This window comes from Monodelphis domestica, chromosome 2 (assembly GCF_027887165.1).
Source record: "Monodelphis domestica isolate mMonDom1 chromosome 2, mMonDom1.pri, whole genome shotgun sequence".
Lineage (NCBI taxonomy): Eukaryota > Metazoa > Chordata > Mammalia > Didelphimorphia > Didelphidae > Monodelphis > Monodelphis domestica.
Window position 1 is genome coordinate 40,213,379 of NC_077228.1, and position 21,721 is coordinate 40,235,099.

Genomic DNA, 21,721 nt, shown 5'->3' on the forward strand with positions numbered 1-21,721 from the left:
CTGGCATTTATTTACTGTAAGGTGTGTATTAGATCTTAGTGTATATGATATTAATAGTATAGAGTTTCTGTTGTATTAGTGTCTGGTAGGGTAGACAACATGTATTTGGGTCAATCTAATAGAACGAAAAAGAGATAAATAAAGAGAAGGGACACACAATGTGCTATGAGAAATTCCAGAGTCAATGCTAAGCAGTGATGTGTAGGAAAAGTATCTTAAGGGATACTGTTTTCTAGTTGTCTCTTTTATGATAATTTCCTGAACATCAGCTATTTCCTGGTAGCTGGGAAGGTCGAAAGTAATCTTCTCTCCCCTGGATGGAAGAGTCATAACAATTGTTAATATCAAGATTTTTATTATGATTATTAGAACTATTGTCCACGTCATCATTATATTCTCATGCATTTATTACTTTGTTGGTTAAAATGTTGTTTTCTTTCTAGGTAAAATAAACATAGATGAGCAGCAAGATGGCATGGTAGCCAAAGTGCCAACCATTCCAGTTTTGAAGTCCAAAAAGGTCTTCTTGGAATCACAGGTCCGGGCCCGACAGAACCAAAGGAGCAACAAAGAGAAACCCGGATTCCTCATTTCATTTCATCAGTGATGAAAGTAAGTCTACAAAGACAAATCCAATTAGATAATTCATTATGTTATTGATAGAGCCGAAGATTTGGCTCAGATGCTCTGGGTTCAAATTTCAATTCTATTATATACTGCTTCAGTGTGACCCTTAAGGAAAACATTCAATCTCTCTTGAATCTGATTTTCTTGTCTGATTAATAAGAAAGCTTTAATTGAAGGCTTCTCATTCAGTGGGATAATTTTTATGAAGCACTCACTATGTATTAGTCATGCAGAAAGTCAGTCGATAAGCATTTTTAAGTACTCCTGCCTTCAGGAGCTCATATTCTGTGGTGTACGGGATGTAGACAACATTCAAACCATTGTGTCCTGGGCACCTAGTTGGAAGAGTGGATTGAACACTGGGCTTAGAATCAGGAAGACTCTTTTTTTGGAGTTCAAATCTCCTTACACACTGTCTGTTTGATCCAGAGCAAGTCCCTTTAACTCCATTTGCCTCAGTTTCTCCTATTGGCAAACCACTCTAGTAGTTCTGCTATGAAACCATAAATGGGGAAACAGAGAGCAAATATGACTGAACAACAAATGAGACTACCAAGACATATTCACCGTAAATGGCTGGTATTTTCTGAGGAAAGACACCGGCAGTGGGAATAATTGGTGAAGGTTTCTTAGAGAGGTTGGAATTTGAGTCTTGAGGAAAGGAAGCCCTGGACGCTAGTTGTCCAAGAAGGTAGAATATATTATTCATGGGGAAAAGTCATGGACAGGGAACACAGCTGCGGATGGGGAGTTGTGTGTAGAGAACAAGAAGTTCCATAATCGTGGGTTACAGGTATTGCAGAATGTAGTAAAGTATATGAAAATTGGAAATTGAGAAAAGCATCATGTTGAGAAAAGGCCAATACAACATTTAAGATTGAATAGAAATTATTAAAGCAGGCTGGGTGTGTATCTGCTTGCATTGTTTTATATGAAGGTACCTTCATTTTAGGATATAGCTTTAACTAAACCACAATGAGGTACCACATCACTGCAATGAGATTGGCCAATGTGGCTGTAAGAGATTCACTTTGAACCTCTTAGTCAATGTTGGAGGGAATGTGGCAAGATTGGAATGCTAATGCATTGCTGGTGGAGTTGTGATCTCATGCAAGCATTCTGTGGGAGAACCTGGAACTCTTCCCAAAGGGCTACTAAACTGTGAGACAAGAAAAGGTAACAGAAGGCTATGGCAGTAGTCTAGCTGTGAGGCAATATGTCCTGTCCCAGAATAGTGACAGCGTTAATAGAGGGAAGGAGTAGGGGATGTGTAGAAGTTATTTGAAAGAAATGACTAAGCTTGGCAGTAGATGTTGGAGATACTTAAGATGAAATAAGTAAGGAGATGAGAATGATAGTGTGGATAGTGAAGATGGTGGTACCCCTGACCATGACAGAGACATCCAAATAGATACAGGTTGTTGAGGTAGGGAGAGGTAATGGGGGGGGTTTTTAGGTCATAGTGAGTTTGAGTTGATATCTTGAGGACATGAAATTTAACTTGTTTAATAGACATTTGGTGATGAGGGCCTAGAGGTGAGGAGAGAAGTCAGGGCTGAACACATAGATGCCCAAATCATCTGCATCGAGATGATGATTCAACCTGGGGGCTACGAGGGGCTAATTAGTTTCACCAGATAAAAATGTGTAGAGGAAGGAGACAATATGACCTGGGACTCTAGAGCCCTGTCAGACACCATTGGCTCATTGGAATGACCTGGATTAAGATCCAACAAGAAAAGCAGAGGAGAGATCAGATGGGTAAAGGATGATGGAATATCAACCAGGAGGAGTAGCAAAGGACCCTTAACCTCTTAATCTAGGATCCTGTCCTCCCCTTTGGAAGTAGCCTTCAATTTTATTCAACTGGCATTTATTTACTGTAAGGTGTGTATTAGATCTTAGTGTATATGATATTAATAGTATAGAGTTTCTGTTGTATTAGTGTCTGGTAGGGTAGACAACATGTATTTGGGTCAATCTAATAGAACGAAAAAGAGATAAATAAAGAGAAGGGACACACAATGTGCTATGAGAAATTCCAGAGACAATGCTAAGCAGTGATGTGTAGGAAAAGTATCTTAAGGGATACTGTTTTCTAGTTGTCTCTTTTATGATAATTTCCTGAACATCAGCTATTTCCTGGTAGCTGGGAAGGTCGAAAGTAATCTTCTCTCCCCTGGATGGAAGAGTCATAACAATTGTTAATATCAAGATTTTTATTATGATTATTAGAACTCTTGTCCACATCATCATTATATTCTTATGCATGTATTACTTTGTTGGTAAAAATGTTGTTTTCTTTCTAGGTAAAATAAACATAGATGAGCAGCAAGTTGGCATGGTAGCCAAAGTGCCAACCATTCCAGTATTGAAGTCCAAAAAGGTCTTCTTGGAATCACAGGTCCGGGCCCGACAGAACCAAAGGAGCAACAAAGAGAAACCCGGATTCCTCATTTCATTTCATCAGTGATGAAAGTAAGTCTACAAAGACCAATCCAATAAGATAATTCATTATGTTATTGATAGAGCCGAAGATTTGGCTCAGATGCTCTGGGTTCAAATTTCAATTCTATTATATACTGCTTCAGTGTGACCCTTAAGGAAAACATTCAATCTCTCTTGAATCTGATTTTCTTGTCTGATTAATAAGAAAGCTTTAATTGAAGGCTTCTCATTCAGTGGGATAATTTTTATGAAGCACTCACTATGTATTAGTCATGCAGAAAGTCAGTCGATAAGCATTTTTAAGTACTCCTGCCTTCAGGAGCTCATATTCTGTGGTGTACGGGATGTAGACAACATTCAAACCATTGTGTCCTGGGCACCTAGTTGGAAGAGTGGATTGAACACTGGGCTTAGAATCAGGAAGACTCTTTTTTTGGAGTTCAAATCTCCTTACACACTGTCTGTTTGATCCAGAGCAAGTCCCTTTAACTCCATTTGCCTCAGTTTCTCCTATTGGCAAACCACTCTAGTAGTTCTGCTATGAAACCATAAATGGGGAAACAGAGAGCAAATATGACTGAACAACAAATGAGACTACCAAGACATATTCACCGTAAATGGCTGGTATTTTCTGAGGAAAGACACCGGCAGTGGGAATAATTGGTGAAGGTTTCTTAGAGAGGTTGGAATTTGAGTCTTGAGGAAAGGAAGCCCTGGACGCTAGTTGTCCAAGAAGGTAGAATATATTATTCATGGGGAAAAGTCATGGACAGGGAACACAGCTGCGGATGGGGAGTTGTGTGTAGAGAACAAGAAGTTCCATAATCGTGGGTTACAGGTATTGCAGAATGTAGTAAAGTATATGAAAATTGGAAATTGAGAAAAGCATCATGTTGAGAAAAGGCCAATACAACATTTAAGATTGAATAGAAATTATTAAAGCAGGCTGGGTGTGTATCTGCTTGCATTGTTTTATATGAAGGTACCTTCATTTTAGGATATAGCTTTAACTAAACCACAATGAGGTACCACATCACTGCAATGAGATTGGCCAATGTGGCTGTAAGAGATTCACTTTGAACCTCTTAGTCAATGTTGGAGGGAATGTGGCAAGATTGGAATGCTAATGCATTGCTGGTGGAGTTGTGATCTCATGCAAGCATTCTGTGGGAGAACCTGGAACTCTTCCCAAAGGGCTACTAAACTGTGAGACAAGAAAAGGTAACAGAAGGCTATGGCAGTAGTCTAGCTGTGAGGCAATATGTCCTGTCCCAGAATAGTGACAGCGTTAATAGAGGGAAGGAGTAGGGGATGTGTAGAAGTTATTTGAAAGAAATGACTAAGCTTGGCAGTAGATGTTGGAGATACTTAAGATGAAATAAGTAAGGTGATGAGAATGATAGTGAGGATAGTGAAGATGGCGGTACCCCTGACCATGACAGAGACATCCAAATAGATACAGGTTGATGAGGTAGGGAGAGGTAATGGGGGTTTTTTTAGGTCATAGTGAGTTTGAGTTGATATCATGAGGACATGAAATTTAACTTGTTTAATAGACATTTGGTGATGAGGGCCTAGAGGTGAGGAGAGAAGTCAGGGCTGAACACATAGATGCCCAAATCATCTGCATCGAGATGATGATTCAACCCAGGGGGTACGAGGGGCTAATTAGTTTCACCAGATAAAAATGTGTAGAGGAAGGAGACAATATGACCTGGGACTCTAGAGCCCTGTCAGACACCATTGGCTCATTGGAATGACCTGGATTAAGATCCAACAAGAAAAGCAGAGGAGAGATCAGATGGGTAAAGGATGATGGAATATCAACCAGGAGGAGTAGCAAAGGACCATTAACCTCTTAATCTAGGATCCTGTCCTCCCCTTTGGAAGTAGCCTTCAATTTTATTCAACTGGCATTTATTTACTGTAAGGTGTGCATTAGATCTTAGTGTATATGATATTAATAGTATAGAGTTTCTGTTGTATTAGTGTCTGGTAGGGTAGACAACATGTATTTGGGTCAATCTAATAGAACGAAAAAGAGATAAATATAGAGAAGGGACACACAATGTGCTATGAGAAATTCCAGAGACAATGCTAAGCAGTGATGTGTAGGAAAAGTATCTTAAGGGATACTGTTTTCTAGTTGTCTCTTTTATGATAATTTCCTGAACATCAGCTATTTCCTGGTAGCTGGGAAGGTCGAAAGTAATCTTCTCTCCCCTGGATTGAAGAGTCATAACAATTGTTAATATCAAGATTTTTATTATGATTATTAGAACTCTTGTCCACGTCATCATTATATTCTCATGCATTTATTACTTTGTTGGTAAAAATGTTGTTTTCTTTCTAGGTAAAATAAACATAGATGAGCAGCAAGTTGGCATAGTAGCCAAAGTGCCAACCATTCCAGTATTGAAGTCCAAAAAGGTCTTCTTGGAATCACAGGTCCGGGCCCGACAGAACCAAAGGAGCAACAAAGAGAAACCCGGATTCCTCATTTCATTTCATCAGTGATGAAAGTAAGTCTACAAAGACCAATCCAATAAGATAATTCATTATGTTATTGATAGAGCCGAAGATTTGGCTCAGATGCTCTGGGTTCAAATTTCAATTCTATTATATACTGCTTCAGTGTGACCCTTAAGGAAAACATTCAATCTCTCTTGAATCTGATTTTCTTGTCTGATTAATAAGAAAGCTTTAATTGAAGGCTTCTCATTCAGTGGGATAATTTTTATGAAGCACTCACTATGTATTAGTCATGCAGAAAGTCAGTCGATAAGCATTTTTAAGTACTCCTGCCTTCAGGAGCTCATATTCTGTGGTGTACGGGATGTAGACAACATGCAAACCATTGTGTCCTGGGCACCTAGTTGGAAGAGTGGATTGAACACTGGGCTTAGAATCAGGAAGACTCTTTTTTTGGAGTTCTAATCTCCTTACACACTGTCTGTTTGATCCAGAGCAAGTCCCTTTAACTCCATTTGCCTCAGTTTCTCCTATTGGCAAACCACTCTAGTAGTTCTGCTATGAAACCATAAATGGGGAAACAGAGAGCAAATATGACTGAACAACAAATGAGACTACCAAGACATATTCACCGTAAATGGCTGGTATTTTCTGAGGAAAGACACCGGCAGTGGGAATAATTGGTGGAGGTTTCTTAGAGAGGTTGTAATTTGAGTCTTGAAGAAAGGAAGCCCTAGAAGCTAGTTGTCCAAGAAGGTAGAATATACTATTCATGGGGAAAAGTCATGGAAAGCGAACACTGCTGCGGATGGGGAGTTGTGTGTAGAGAACAAGAAGTTCCATAAGCGTGGGTTACAGGTATTGCAGAATGTAGTAAAGTATATGAAAATTGGAAATTGAGAAAAGCATCATGTTGATAAAAGGCCAATACAACATTTAATATTTAATAGAAATTATTAAAGCATGCTGGGTGTGTATCTGCTTGCATTGTTTTATATGAAGGTACCTTTATTTTAGGATATAGCTTTAACTAAACCACAATGAGGTACGACATCACTGCAATTGGATTGGCCAGTGTGGCTGTAAGAGATTCACTTTGAACCTCTTAGTCAATGTTGGAGGGAATGTGGCAAGATTGGAATGCTAATGCATTGCTGGTGGAGTTGTGATCTCATGCAAGCGTTCTGTGGGAGAACCTGGAACTCTTCCCAAAGGGCTATTAAACTGTGAGACAAGAAAAGGTAACAGAAGGCTGTGGCAGTAGTCTAGCTGTGAGGCAATATGTCCTGTCCCAGAATAGTGACAGCAGTAATAGAGGGAAGGAGTAGGGGATGTGTAGAAGTTATTTGAAATTAATGACTAAGCTTGGCAGTAGATGTTGGAGATACTTAAGGTGAAATAAGTAAGGAGATGAGAATGATAGTGAGGATAGTGAAGATGGTGGTACCCCTGACGATGACAGAGACATCCAAATAGATACAGGTTGCTCAGGTAGAGAGAGGTAATGGGGGGTTTTTTAGGTCATAGTGAGTTTGAGTTGATATCTTGAGGACATGAAATTTAACTTGTTTAATAGACATTTGGTGATGAGGGCCTAGAGGTGAGGAGAGAAGTCAGGGCTGAACACATAGATGCCCAAATCATCTGCATCGAGATGATGATTCAACCCGGGGGGTACGAGGGGCTAATTAGTTTCACCAGATAAAAATGTGTAGAGGAAGGAGACAATATGACCTGGGACTCTAGAGCCCTGTCAGACACCATTGACTCATTGGAATGACCTGGATTAAGATCCAACAAGAAAAGCAGAGGAGAGATCAGATGGGTAAAGGATGATGGAATATCAACCAGGAGGAGTAGGAAAGAACCATTAACCTCTTAATCTAGGATCCTGTCCTCCCCTTTGGAAGTAGCCTTCAATTTTATTCAACTGGCATTTATTTACTGTAAGGTGTGTATTAGATCTTAGTGTATATGATATTAATAGTATAGAGTTTCTGTTGTATTAGTGTCTGGTAGGGTAGACAACATGTATTTGGGTCAATCTAATACAAAGAAAAAGAGATAAATATAGAGAAGGGACACACAATGTGCTGTGAGAAATTCCAGAGACAATGCTAAGCAGTGATGTGTAGGAAAAGTATCTTAAGGGATACTGTTTTCTAGTTGTCTCTTTTATGATAATTTCCTGAACATCAGCTATTTCCTGGTAGCTGGGAAGGTCGAAAGTAATCTTCTCTCCCTTGGATGGAAGAGTCATAACAACTGTTAATATCAAGATTTTTATTGTGATTATTAGAACTATTGTCCACATCATCATTATATTCTCATGCATTTATTACTTTGTTTGTAAAAATGTTGTTTTCTTTCTAGGTATTATAAAAATAGATGAGCAGCAAGTTGGCATAGTAGCCAAAGTGCCAACCATTCCAGTATTGAAGTCAAGAAGGGTCTTCTTGGAATCACAGGTCCCGGCCCAACAGAAAGAAAGTAATAAGAAAGAGAAACCTGGATTCTTTATTTCATTTCATCAGAGATGAAAGTAAGTCTTGAAAGACCAATTCAATAAGATAATTCATTATGTTGATTAAAGAGCTTAAAGTTTGGCTCAGATGCTCTGGGTTCAAATTTCAGTTCTATTATTTACTGTTTCAGTGTAACCCTTAAGGAAAACATTCAATCTCTCTTGAATCTGGGTTTCTTGTCTGATTAATAAGAAAGCTTTATTTGAAGGCTTCTCATTCAGTGATATAATTTTTATTAAGCACTCACTATGTATTAGTCATGCAGGAAGTCTGTTGATAAGCATTTTTTAAGTACTCCTGCCTTCAGGAGCTCATTCATATTCTGGGGTGTGGGAGATGGAGGACATATGTAAACCATTTTGTTTTGGGCAGCTAGATGGAAGAGTGGATAGAACACCGCGCTTAAAATTAGGAGCACTCTTCTTTATGAGTTGAAATCTCCTTACACTGTCTGTTTCCTCCAGGGTAAGTCACTTTAACTACTTTTGCCTCAGTTTCTCATGTCAAATGAGGTAAACTAAATGGCAAACCTCTCTAGTATTTCTGCCATGAAACCATAAATGGGGAAACAGAGAGTATTTAATGACTGAACAAGAAATGAGAAAAAGAAGATATATTCACTGTAAATGGCTGCTATTTTCTGAAAGACACTGGGAATGCGAATAATTAGTGAAGGCTTCTTAGAGAGGTTGGAATTTAAGTCTTGAAGAAAGATGCCAGGATATCTAGTAGACCAAGAAGAGAAGGTAAAATGTATTAGGCATTGGGAAAAGTCATGGAAAAGGAACACATTTTGGAGATTGTGCTTAGTGTTCAGAGATCAAGACATTCAACATTCCTGTATCATAGAATTTGTTGAGGGGAATAAGGTATATGAAAACTGAAATGTTAGGAAAGTGCCAAGTTGCAAGTTTCAAGTCAAACAAAATATTTATTAGAAATTATTAAAAAAGAGTAAATGTCTGCGTGTTTTTTATGTGAAGGTACCTATATTTTTAAGAAAATATTCTAATTAAAACAACACTAATGTACTACTAACTCAGAGCTATCAGATTGATCAACATGGTAGTAAAAGAAAGTGGTAAATGTTCGAAGAAAGGTGGAAATATTGGAACACTATTGCATTGTTGGTGGAGTTGTGAACTCATGCAAACATTCTGGGGAGAACTTGGAACTATTCCCATTGGACTATATAAAACTGTTACCAAGGATAGCTAACAGAAGGCTATGGCAGTAGTCCAGCTGTGAGGTAATATGTCCTGTCCCAGAATGGTGGCATTGTGAGTAGAGAGAAGGAGTGTATACATGAGATGTGAAAGAAATGACTAAACTTGGCAACAGAAGTTGGATACGTCAGGTGAACATAAGGAGTTGAGAATGATAGTGAGGATGGGAGCTTGAGTGATTGTGATGATGGTGGTCCCCTTGACAATAACAGAAGTATAAGGAGATGGAGGCTGAATGGAGTAGGGAGAGATAGTGAGTTTTATTTGGGACATGTTGAGTTTGAGTTGATATCTTGAGGACATGAAATTAGTTGGTGTAGAGGACCTCTAGGTCCTTATCTGGACTACATGGACCAATAGATCCCCAAATCATCTGCATAGAGATGATAATTGAACCTGTGGAGGCTGATAAGGTTAGCCAAGCAAAACTTCATAGAGGAAGGAGATAAGATTACCTGGAATTCTTGGGCCCTATCACACACCTTTGGCTCACTGATGTGACCTGAATGAAGATTCAACAAGTGAGACAGAGGAGAGGTCAGATGGCTAAAAGGTGTTGGAATATCAACCATGAGGAGCAGCAAAGTCCCTTTTACTTAATCTAGGATTCTATTAACCACTTTTAGACCTAGTTCCATTCAACTGGCATATATTTACTGCAAGCCATGTATTAGGTCTTGTTTGATATCAGTAGGATAGAGTTTGTTTCATAAGAGTTTATAGTCTGGTGGGTGGGAACATATGTATTTGGGTCACGCTATTCTATCAAATTTATTGTTCAGTTGTTTTGTCGTCATGTCCTACTTCTTATGACCCCCACTTGGGATTTTCTAGGCAAAGATCCTGGAGTGATTTTTCATTTCCTTCTACAGCTCATTTTACAGATGAGGATGTTGAGGCAAATAGTGTTAGGTGAGTTGCCCAGGGTCACATAGCTAATAAGTGTCTATGTTCACATTTGAACTCGGGAAGATGAGTCTTTCTGATTTTAGCCTTAGCACTCTATCCATTGTGTTACTTCATTGATCAAAAGTTGTTATTTAGTCATTTAACTGTGTCTGATTTTTTGTGACCCCATTTGGGTTTTTCTTGGCAAAGATACTGGAGTGGTGTATCATTTACTTCTCCAGATCATTTTATAGATGAAGAAACTGAGGCAAACAGTTAAGTGACCTGGATGCTCAGGGTCACACAGCTAGTGATTGTCTGAGGCTGGATTTGAACTCAGGAAGATGAATCTTCTTGATTCTAGGGCTGACAGTCTATTCATTGTATCTACTCTATCTAGCTAATAAGATAGTAAATGGTAGATTCCCAAGGATCATGTTTAGTTTCACTTTTGGTCCCTGAGAAATAGGAGAAACTCCGCAGAATTCACTTTATTTTCTGTGCAAGAAGACATGCAGTTTATCATTCAAACATGGAATCTGTAATCTTTTTTCCTTTGAAAAAATTTAATTAAGAATATTTTTCTATGGTTCCATGATTCATGTTCTTTCCCTCCCTTCCCCCCCTCCCATAGTACATGCACAATTCCACTGGGTTTTACATGTGTCATTGATCAAGACCTATTTTGGAATCTATAATCATAAAAAATGTGACAAATCCTTGTATGGACTGGATCAGGTTCTCTTTGAACAAATCTCAATTAATGAAGTATATAAAATACTCCATGCTCTACTTCTATTTCTCTACCCAAGTGAGAGGGTATCCCTGGACTTAATTTTGAAGTCCTTGGATTTTAGTTTAGTCTGACATTTTAAATACTGTCTTTGACACTTTCTTAGCTCTGTGATCATGGGCAAGTGACTAACTCCTACAACCTCAGTTTCCTCATCTATAAGATGGGGATACCAGTGCTATGAAAACAATGGACTGAAAGTCTGTCCCAGAATTTTCAGACCATTCAAAAAGTTTAATGTTAGGGGAAAGAAAGCCGTACCAGAAAAATAAGCTGCAAAAATTTCAGCTGTTTTACTTGTTCCCTGTCTAATTTTGATTGCTATGGTTTTGTGAGTTCAGAAGAGACAGATAGTGTTTAAAATATTATCCAATTTTTTTATTCTATTGTTCAGTTGTGTTTGACTCTTCATGACCCCATGGACCATACCGTGGGATTTTCTTGGCACAGATACCTGAGTGGCTTGCCATTTTCTTCTCTGGTGGGTTAAGGCAAATAGGGATTAAGTGATTTGTCCAGGGTCACCCAGCTCCTCACATAAGTATCTGAGACCAAATATGAAGCAGATTTTCCTGATTCTAGACCCCACTGAGCCACAAAGAGAGGTTAAGTGATTTATCCACGATACACAGCTAGTAAGTGTCCGAGGCCAAATTTAAATGAATATCTATCTGATTCTAGGTCCAACACTCTTATTCACTGAGCCATCTAGCTGCTTCCATTCTTTATTCCATAAAATGTCACTTATTATTAGCTTGGGCACCTCTTCCATCAGTCAATTAAGAAATGAGAACAGAGTCTTCTGGATGGTGTTCAGGGGTCTTCTCAAACAGCTACATGTATTTCTGAGCACTTTCTGTGTTGGGTATTGGGATGCCAGCACCAATTCCTATTCATCTTTAGAGCAATGTCTCACTGAATCTGAATAACCCTGGAAGATCTCACATTACTCGGGGAACAGAGGAAAATGTTCCAAAGGGCATCAATAACCCATCAGTAACCCAATGAAGGGAAGGGAGGGGGAATAAGCATTTACATAGCATCTACACTATGCTAAGAACTATACAAATATCTCACTTAATGATCACAAGAACCCTATGAGGGGAGGTGCTGTAATTATCCCCATTTTATATTTGAGGACACTGAGGCAGAAAGTGGTTAGGTGATTTGTCCAAGGTCTTGCAGCTTTTAAGTCATCTGTGAGCAGATTTGAACTCGGGTCTTTATGATTACAGGCTCAGTGAATCACCTAGATGCCAGTAATTGAAGACGATTTCAGAGAAATTAAATACATTTTAATAGATGTATTTTTGGTGAAGGTGCCCATTCAGTGCAAATTACTAGATGAAGAGTGATCTCCCTGAATTCTCTAGATGAGTGAGGTCAAACACGAATCAAAACAAGAATCACTAATCTAAACACAAGCTCTCTGTGTGCTGCAGACTGATGCAGCTTTAAATGATAATGCTATCTATGTTTTATTTTATTTCAGTTTGTTTTATTAAATATTTCCCACTTGCATTTAGAACTGGTTTGGGCCAGCAGATAGGCGGTACAGTGACTAATGTTCTATTCACTAAAGACTTATCTTCCTGGGTTCAAATCCAGCTTCAGATACGTCCTAGTTGTGTGACCCTGGGCAAGTCACTTAATCCCTGATTGCCTCAGTTTCCTCATCTGTAAAATGAACTGGAGAAGGAAATGGCAAACCACTCCAGGATCTTTGCCAAGAAAACCCCAAATGGAGTCATGAAGAGCCAGACTTGATTGAAAAATGACTGAGCCACATTGGGCTATACTCTGGATGTTGTGAACATACAGCCTGTGGGTCTTGTGTTTGACATCTCTGCTCCAGATGCTCTTGTTTGTGGATGACAATATGCTGTTTGCACAAAACCCCAGAACATTGCAAAGTCTCCTGTAAGAGATCTGTCACTTATCAAAAGAATTTGGCCTAATCATTCATCCAGTAAAGACCAAGCAGATGAAGACTGTCTATTGCCTCGATAATGACATGTAGTGGAATGGAAAACCCAAAGGGTTTGTCCATCAGTATGTGTATCTGAGCCAGACAAAACAAATAGATAATCAGGGCCCAGAATTAAATAGGAGGAAGAGAAGAGATTGAATTGTCTTCAATAAATTACAAAGCTTATTTAATGATCCCAAACTTTCTGCAGAAAATGGTATTTTAAAAATACTGTTATTTGGCAGCTTGATGGTGTAATGGATAGAATGCTGGGCCTGGAGTCAGCAAGACTCATCTTCTTGAGTTCAAATCTTGTCTTAGACACTTTCTAGCTGTGTGACCCTGGGCAAGTCCCTTACCTCTGTTTGCCTCATTTTCCACATCTGTAAAATAAGCTGGAGAAGGAAATGACCAAACACTCCAGGATCTTTGCTGGGCATGACTGAAATGACTGAACAACAAAATCATTCTATTGATAATATTGTATGGCTATAGACAATTATTTCTGAAGGTTTTCCTATATAAGTTAATGGAGGCATGGATGGTAGGCTTAAGAATTCTAAAACACATAACCAGTGAGGACCTTTGAAACAGACTCACAATAAAGATATATCAAGAAATACATGTTGGGGGGCAGCTGGGTGGCTCAGTGGATTGAGAGCCAGGCCTAGAGACAGGAGGTCCTATGTTCAAATCTGGCCTCAGACACTTCCCAGCTGTGTGACCCTGGGCAAGTCACTTGACCCCCATTGCCTAGCCCTTATTACTCCTCTTCCTTGGAGCCAATACACAATAGTGACTCCAAGATGGAAGGTGAGGATTAAAAAAAAAAAGAAATATATGTTAGGAAGAGAAAATGAGATATCATGCTCTTAAGGGGAAGAGAACATTTATACAAGGATAATAATATTGTCTATATAGCAGAGTACTCTCCTGGAATCCATCTAGTATCACAAGAAAGTGATAAAGGCCTCTAGTATGTTATATGGATTTCCTATAATGAATTTATGGGAAGTTATGGGTAAGAGTTACCCAGGATGGGCAATCAGAAATGGACCATGACCTATGACATTGAAAGGAACATTGAGTTTGATGGCATCATAGGTCCATTGTAGTTATTGCTATAAAACAAACCACTATTGCATTAAAATTTTTCAACAAAAATACTTCTACATATTTCTACATTCTTTTACTCCATGCATATTTCCCATTTAGGCAAACCTTTGGAATGGAAGATGGCACCCATTATTATTGGTCTAGATCTATAATATTACTGGTATAGAGCAGTGTTACTCAAACTTGTTGGTCTCAAGACTCTTTACACTCTTAAAAATTATTGAGGACTCCAAAAAGCTTTTATTTATGCAAGTTATGTTCATTGATATTTATCATTTTTAGACATTAAAATGGCTAAAATTTTAAAATATTTATTAATTCATTAAATTATGTTAATCCATAATATGTTAGTATAAATAACATATTTTAATGAAAAATAACTTTCATAACAGAAAAAATTTAGTGAGAAGAATGCTATTTTATGTATTTTGCCCATCTTTTTAATGCCCAGTATCTTTAGAAGATAACTGGATATCCTATCTGCTTTTGCATACAGTCTGTTGGGATAATACTGTTTTGGTTGAAGTTTATGAAGGAAATTCAGTGTTCTTCAAGTATGTAGTATGTTAATAGGCAGATAATGACTTGGTATTATTATGAAAATAGCTTTGACCTTGAGGATCCCTAAAAGGGATCTTGGGGATTGTGAGGAGTTTGCGGGTCACATCTTTTTGAACCCCTAGTATGGGGGAAATTGGTTTGGAAACTATTTCACAGTGATAAAATTATGTAACTTAAGAATCTGCAAGATTAGTTCAGAGCACTGAGAGATGAAGTTACCTGCCCATCTAGTATTTTTCAGAGGCAGGATTTGAACCCAAATATTCCTGACTCCTAGACCTGTTCCCTCTCCAGTCTACTATTTTGCTTTTCAATTTACAGCATAGACAAGGATGAAACACATCCTAATACATTTACTGTGTGTGTGCCACCTATGTGTTGACTATGCTTGGGTTATGCTTCTAACTGAGGGGAGTGTTATTTATTTGTCTTCTCTCATCTATTGCCAAGCAGCTGGTAATGCAATGGATAGAGCATTGGGATTGGAGTCAGGAAGATCTGCGTTCAAATCCATTCTCAGATATTTAATAACTCTTTGTCTCTGGGAAAAATCACTTCATTGCTGCCTGCCTCAGTTTCCTCCATTGTAAAATAAGGATAAAAGTAGCACTTGCTTCTCAGAGTTGTTATGAGGATCAAAGGGGATACTTGTAAAATGCTTTGCACAGTTCCTGGCACACAGTAGATGCATTTTAAATGCTTGTTTCTTTCCCTACAAATTTAGGAGAAACTTTTGTAGGAATCGGATGAGGACCTCTTTAGCTTTAGTGAGGTACCCTTTTTTAAAAGCAATTTTCTTTGGAATAGCTGGGGTGCAGCTTTGCCTAAAGGCAGATTTCCAATAAGATTATGATCCTCTCTCCTTTCCCCTTCCCTTCAGAGAACAAATTTCCCTCATCTCCGCTTCCTAGAAGCGAGTTCCTCAGTCCTCTGTCATTCCTGTTGGCAGCACTTCTTGCTAACTGTCTTGGATCACAATTGTACTTGGGGCTTGGTCATCTTTTAAAGTGAGTAGCCTTCTGGAGATGATAGTTTGATTTCAAGATGTGACTTTAATGACAAGCATTTCAACTGCCTTCAGAAAGATGAGAGGTGCAAACAAAACCCAAATCCCCTAAAACTTGGACAAAATAACCCACTTTGCCTGCTACGGGATGGCCCTAGGCAAAGCCATGTCACTCTTTTGTTCTCTGTCCACCTTTTATGATTCATGAGCAGAGTCTCTTCCTTTGTTTCCATTTGTGAAGCTAGCATTTTATAAGACTAAACCTTCATCTTGATGTCATAATTGGGCATTTGTGACATCACAGCCTGCTACTTGGGAAAGACTGACAGAAAATGCTCATTTCAAACCCTAATGACTTCCCCCATAGGGTTTGTGCAACATAAAAGCTGCCGGAAATCTTGATTCAAATATTAGGTTAATGACAAGATGTGGCAATGGGAAATTTGAAGACTGTGTGAAAGGTTAATGGATTACTACTTAAATCACATATGTAAAAAAAAAATTTCCCCAATTTTGAGGACTGGAGGTTTTATTTTTTTTCAGTCCCTGATGCACATTCCTTTTCATAATGGGTTTGCTGCCTTTCTCACTACATTCTGTCATTCCTAAACAATCCCAGAGTAAAAATTTAAAGTGCTGTCACCCCAAATTGCTAAACAGGACTTACTCTTTAATTTATCTGCCACTCTTTCTGTCACTCCCCGTGCACTTTATGGCAAGCCATTGGTTCAACTGTCATTTCTTGAGTCCCTTCACAATAAAAAGAGGGCCCAATTTTCTGCCTGTGATGGCCAGAGAGGTCACTTCAAGCTACCCAGAACTATTTTGACCTAAAACTTTAAGGATGACTCAAGCTGACAAATGTAAGGAAAGCAGCCCACCCCTACTTCTTGTAGTAGAGGGCCTAGTACCCTGATTTGTGATTAACAAGGAACAGAAACAGTGGAAAATTGAAGAGCAAAGAATAAAAAGGAATTAAAAAATTGGCCATCCTGAACCCTCATTATTACTTTACTCCAATGATCTGTGGAGCCATAGGTTCTGGCCTTGTTTGCAGAAGCAGATAAGCTATCTCACCCATTCCATTAGTATTCATTAGCAGAGGATGCTAAAGAGTTCTCATAGGCCAATGGAAATAGATGAATATCCAACGCTCACTTTTTTTGTGATTTAATGTGACACCTCCTAGGTGTCACCACCTGACCTTGGCAGACACTTGAACAGAAGAGTCTTTACATTTGGGGATCTTTCTCTATGCTCAATGGCCTTTTCTTCACAAATCTTGAACCCTTGAAATCATAGAGCAGCCATCAATCAATCAGTCAATCAACCCACATTAAGTGCCTCTTATGTGCCAGGTACTGTGCTAAGTGCAAGCAAGCTTTTATTTGAGGATATTGTTGAGGCAGAGAGCCTTCAGAATATTTTGGAATTTTTGAGTAGAAAGAGACTTTAGTCCAATTTATTTTATATATGTAACAGAGTTTTCCTTCCTACCCCACCATCAGTGGGTCCCCAAAGTTGATGTTTTACATACTTTCTAGACTAAAATTCTCTCTAAATCATAGCCAACTTGAGTTCAAAGAAACATTTAAAAACAAAACAGTTATCAAATAATGATAGAACATTTCCTTCACAAACTTGGATCTCCCCACAGATACACACACACATAAATATGTATATATACCATCTAAACTTCATACTGGATGGTCTTGGAACTGTTCAGATTTGGTACGTGATGTATTTCGATGAGCATAAAACATTGCTGTATTTGATGTTTGGTTGGCATTCAACAATTCAACATGCTTGCTAGAACTTATTGGTGTGATGATCAGGAAGCATATGTCCACTCCAGCTGAAATAAAGCATCGTGTTTTATTTCAGGAGCATAAAGAAGACCTTCATTCTGAGGAACTGAAGGAATTTCAAAGGAAGCAGCAACAGCTAATAGAGGGGTGTTTTCTGCAGGTAAGAAGGATATCTCCACTTCATTAATCAAGAAAATGTGTGCAGAATGGGTGGATGCACAAAACTTTGTTGAAAAATATCACCCCGATAAAGCTTTACCAAGTAGAATTGTAAATGTGTTAAATGACCAGACATTTCCCATTTTAGAGGAATTTTTAAAAGCAGACAAAAACAAATGTTCCATCCATCCACTTCCATCGAGAGAGAGAGAGAGAGAGAGAGACAGACAGACAGATAGACAGACAGACAGACAGAGAGAACAATAACGGAGGTAAATCAGAAAGGATGTTTGAGGTTCGTCTTGAACTGTTTTTTGAAGGAAGATAGGAATGAGAAGAGAAGAGCATTTCAGACCCAGTGGGCCACTTGTACAAAATCTTCCAAGGATGGGCATGTCAGAATGACCTGTACTCTTCCTGAAACTATTCTTTGTGGACAATAAAGGTAAACTGTCAGTGAGAAAGGCTTAAATGGTTAAAAAGTGGTTAAAAGTTTTGAGAAAACAAATTGGAATTACTGATGATTGTTGGATGGTGACTTTGAAGATTTCTGAAGGAACGATGAGTTGAGATAAAAATAAAACTGTTAGGCGACTGAGAAAAATGTCGCTATTTTGTTGAAGAGTTTGAAATGTGATTTCAGAATCCTTGTGCTTTTATTCAGAAACTGAATCAAAAACCCCACCAGAATCATTAGCAGTTCTGTATAGCTTATTGAAAAGGTGAGTTTTATCTGACTAATCTATTACCACCTCTGAAAGGTTTATCACAGCTGAGTATTATAAATCTTTTCAGAAGAGGATAGAAAGAATATGTTTGCACAGTCTTGAAGACCTACTGAAATCAGTGCCACAATCTGGATATTGGGGGTGTGAAACATATCATAATGGTCCCTCCAGCACAATGTCGATTTGAGACACACAGTTATGACAGGAAATCTGAAATGCCTTCTAGGAGCCCCTTGGCCCCCAAGGATCCAGTAAATAGCTGTCCTTTTTAAAAGCCCCATTAGATTCCATTCATAGGTTGAGAGCTAGAAGGGACTTTAGAGAGGATCGGATCTACCTTCCTCATTTTACAAATTAAGCCCTTAAGGCCCAGAGAAATGAATGATGCTTTCCCAAGGTCACCTGTTCCTAGTAAGTGACCCAGCTGTGATTCCAGCCTAGGACTTCTAATTCCAAATCCATTATTCTTGCCACTGTACAGCTGCCATCAATACAATTTGGATGATGAGAATGATGTCAATAATTAAAGCTACCACTTCTATGGCACTACTATATGCCAAACACTGTACTAAACACTTTATAAATAGTATCTCGTTTGATCCTCACAACTGCCCAGGAAAATGGGTGATATTATTATCCTCATTTTACAGTTGAAGGAACTGAGGCAAATAGACATCGAGTGACAGCTCAAGGTTACCTGTGAGTGAAGTCTGTGGCTGGTTTTGATCTTGGGACTTCTTGCTTCCAGATTCTATCCATTGTGCCATCCTAGAAATTTGCTTGCAATTTAAATCAGTTCGATTGGATTTACTTTAATTAACCCCAGCTAGGTACAGAATAGATTCCAGAAATGTTTATTAAGCACCCGCTTTATGAAAATTTCCTTACTACAGATTGGAGTGAATTTGCAGCAAATGCTCCAGTATTTCCTATATAGTCACTACTAAGGGAAGACTTTGCTTGATTGTTAAAGATTGCTTATTGAATGAGTGAATGGATGGTTTCCTTTTGTGTACTCATTGATTGGGATAGTAGGTAGCGGAGTAGCCACAATAACTTAAGGAAGTTCCCTTTTTAGTATGAATTCAGTAGCAAGTGTATATCCTCTGAGGCAACAGCAACTCTAAGAATGTGCGTTGGGGGTGAATGAATGAACAATACTTGGGCTAAAAGGAGGTTAATTATGGATTGTACCAGGGACCAGTGTGATGACAGTTTTTGTTCAATATATTTATTAAGGACGGGAGAGAAGGAAGGATGAATGGCAAAGTTGCAAAATGGGCTGCTGAGGTGAGATAGTTTATGTTGAGACAAGGGAAGAAGGTGAGTCATGTTGAATGTTGTAGACATTTCAGCTTTGAGAAAAACTGTAGAAACAGAAAAAGTCTGGAGGGCTACAATGGAAATGTGTCAGCGCTCTGACAGGCATTGACCCTTCCTTTGAAAGCTGAAAAAAGCCTTTGAAAAAAAATACAGGCACATACAGTAAATGAAAGATATGGAAATGCCAGGTAGCTGATTCTGGTTTTATGTGTGCTAGTTGAAGAATAAGGGACGTGACTAATGAATACTCCCCAAAAGAAATTGTCTCCCTCTTTCCTTTAAAGTCAGACTCTATATAAATATCAGAGGTAGGATCTGAACCCATATCTTCTGACTCCAAAGTTGTAGACTCTTTCCATTGTCCTGCTTTGCTCATTTTTGACTGCTCCCACTTCATCTACTCATTCATCCAGTTGTACACTAAAACCTCCAAAAATATTGCTTCCATCTTTTTTACTCAAATAACCACTATCTTAGCCAAAGCCCTTCTCCTGTTGTCCTGGATTATCCAAATGGCCGTATAATTGGTCTTACCTTGTTTCTCTTCTCTCTCTCTCATCTCAATCCATCCTCAATATTGTTGCCAAAGTAATCTTTTTTTTTTAATAACCTTTACCTTCCATCTTGGAGCCAAATGGCTCCAAGGCAAAAGAATGGTAAAGGCTAGGCAATGGGGGCCGTGACTTGCCCAGAGTCACACAGGTAGTAAGTGTCCGAGGTCAGATTTGAACCTAGGACCTCCTGTCTCTAGGCCTGGCTCTCAATCCACTGAGCTACCCAGCTGCCACCCCTCAAAGTAATCTTTCTAAGGTGCAGTTTTGACCATGTTATTCTCCTTCTCCCTGGTGCCCTTTGGTTAGCAAACTATTATTTTAGAATGTAAGACCCTCTACAATGTCTCCAACCTACATGTGAAGGTTTATTTTATATTATCCTTCCTACATTTTATTCTCACCAAACTCTTCTTCTGAAGAGTTGTTCTCCCAAACTCCTTCTATTTCACACCTGTGTACATCTATGGGCTCCACAGCAGATTTTCCTTGACTTTTGCAGAATCCATGACTCAGTTCAGGTACCAACTTTTCAATGAAATCTTCTCTGATTTCTTCCTCTGCCCCCAATCCCTCCTACTCCAATTGTTTATACCAACTCCCCTAAACACCACATATTATGTTGTTTGATGTTTATCTGTACCTTAAAGACCTTAGTGGATCCCATATTGCTTATAGGATAATGTAGTAATTCTTTCATCTAGAATTTCAGGCTTTCAAAAGTTTGGTTCTAACATATATGTATATACACACTTACATAGTATATGCATATTAAAACTTTACATAATTTTATTTATAAATTTATTTATCTTATACTTTTATTTAGTTTATATAATATTTATTTATACTTGGCATCTGCAAAGTCTGAGCCTCCAGTTCTTATCCTGTCCTTCTGTATTAATGCCTTCATACTGGCTGTCCTCCTACCTATTGACATAGTTTCCTCTTCTGCTCTCTCCCCCAGCCCCTCCCCATATAAAGTTATTTGATACTTATTTGAATTTGGAGTCAAGAAAATCTGAGTCGAAATTCTGCCTCACACACTTATCAGCTGGGCAACCCTGTTCAAGCCATTTAACCTTTTGGCCTCAGTTTCCTCCTTTGTATAATGGGGATAATAATAGCATCCACTTCCCAAGATTGTGAGAATCAAATGAGATGCACTTTACTCCATAAAGGACTTTGCGAACCTTAAGGCTATCAGAATGTAAACTATCATGACCATAATCATTCCTCACATGGCTTTCCATAGCTCCTTTGTCCTCATATTCTACCTTGTTTCATCCTAATTTATGGAGCTGTTAAATATAAATAGTAGAGGTATCAAAAGCCACTGATGGCTGCACATGGCCCACAGCACTCCCAAGTGCAGCCAGGGTCAGAATAAAATGATGTTGGGGAAATATTTTACAAAATAAAAATACATTAAAACATATATGAAAAATGGAAACCATCAATATGCATCCTGGAGGATTGTTCGTTTGTTTGTTTTTTTTGTATGAAATACTAACCCGTTTCTAT

At 38.5% G+C, this 21,721-nt stretch overlaps 1 long non-coding RNA gene across 1 annotated transcript in view; it reads left to right on the forward strand.

Annotated features, from left to right (window-relative positions):
• Nucleotides 1-460: 460 nt before the first annotated feature.
• Nucleotides 461-21,721, forward strand: part of LOC130457077 (uncharacterized) — a 37,582-nt gene continuing 16,321 nt past the window's right edge. The window contains exons 1-5 of the long non-coding RNA XR_008916073.1: nt 461-612; nt 2,937-3,105; nt 5,429-5,597; nt 7,921-8,089; nt 17,516-17,599. This is a non-coding gene — a long non-coding RNA (uncharacterized LOC130457077). The remainder of the gene's footprint in view (nt 613-2,936; nt 3,106-5,428; nt 5,598-7,920; nt 8,090-17,515; nt 17,600-21,721) is intronic.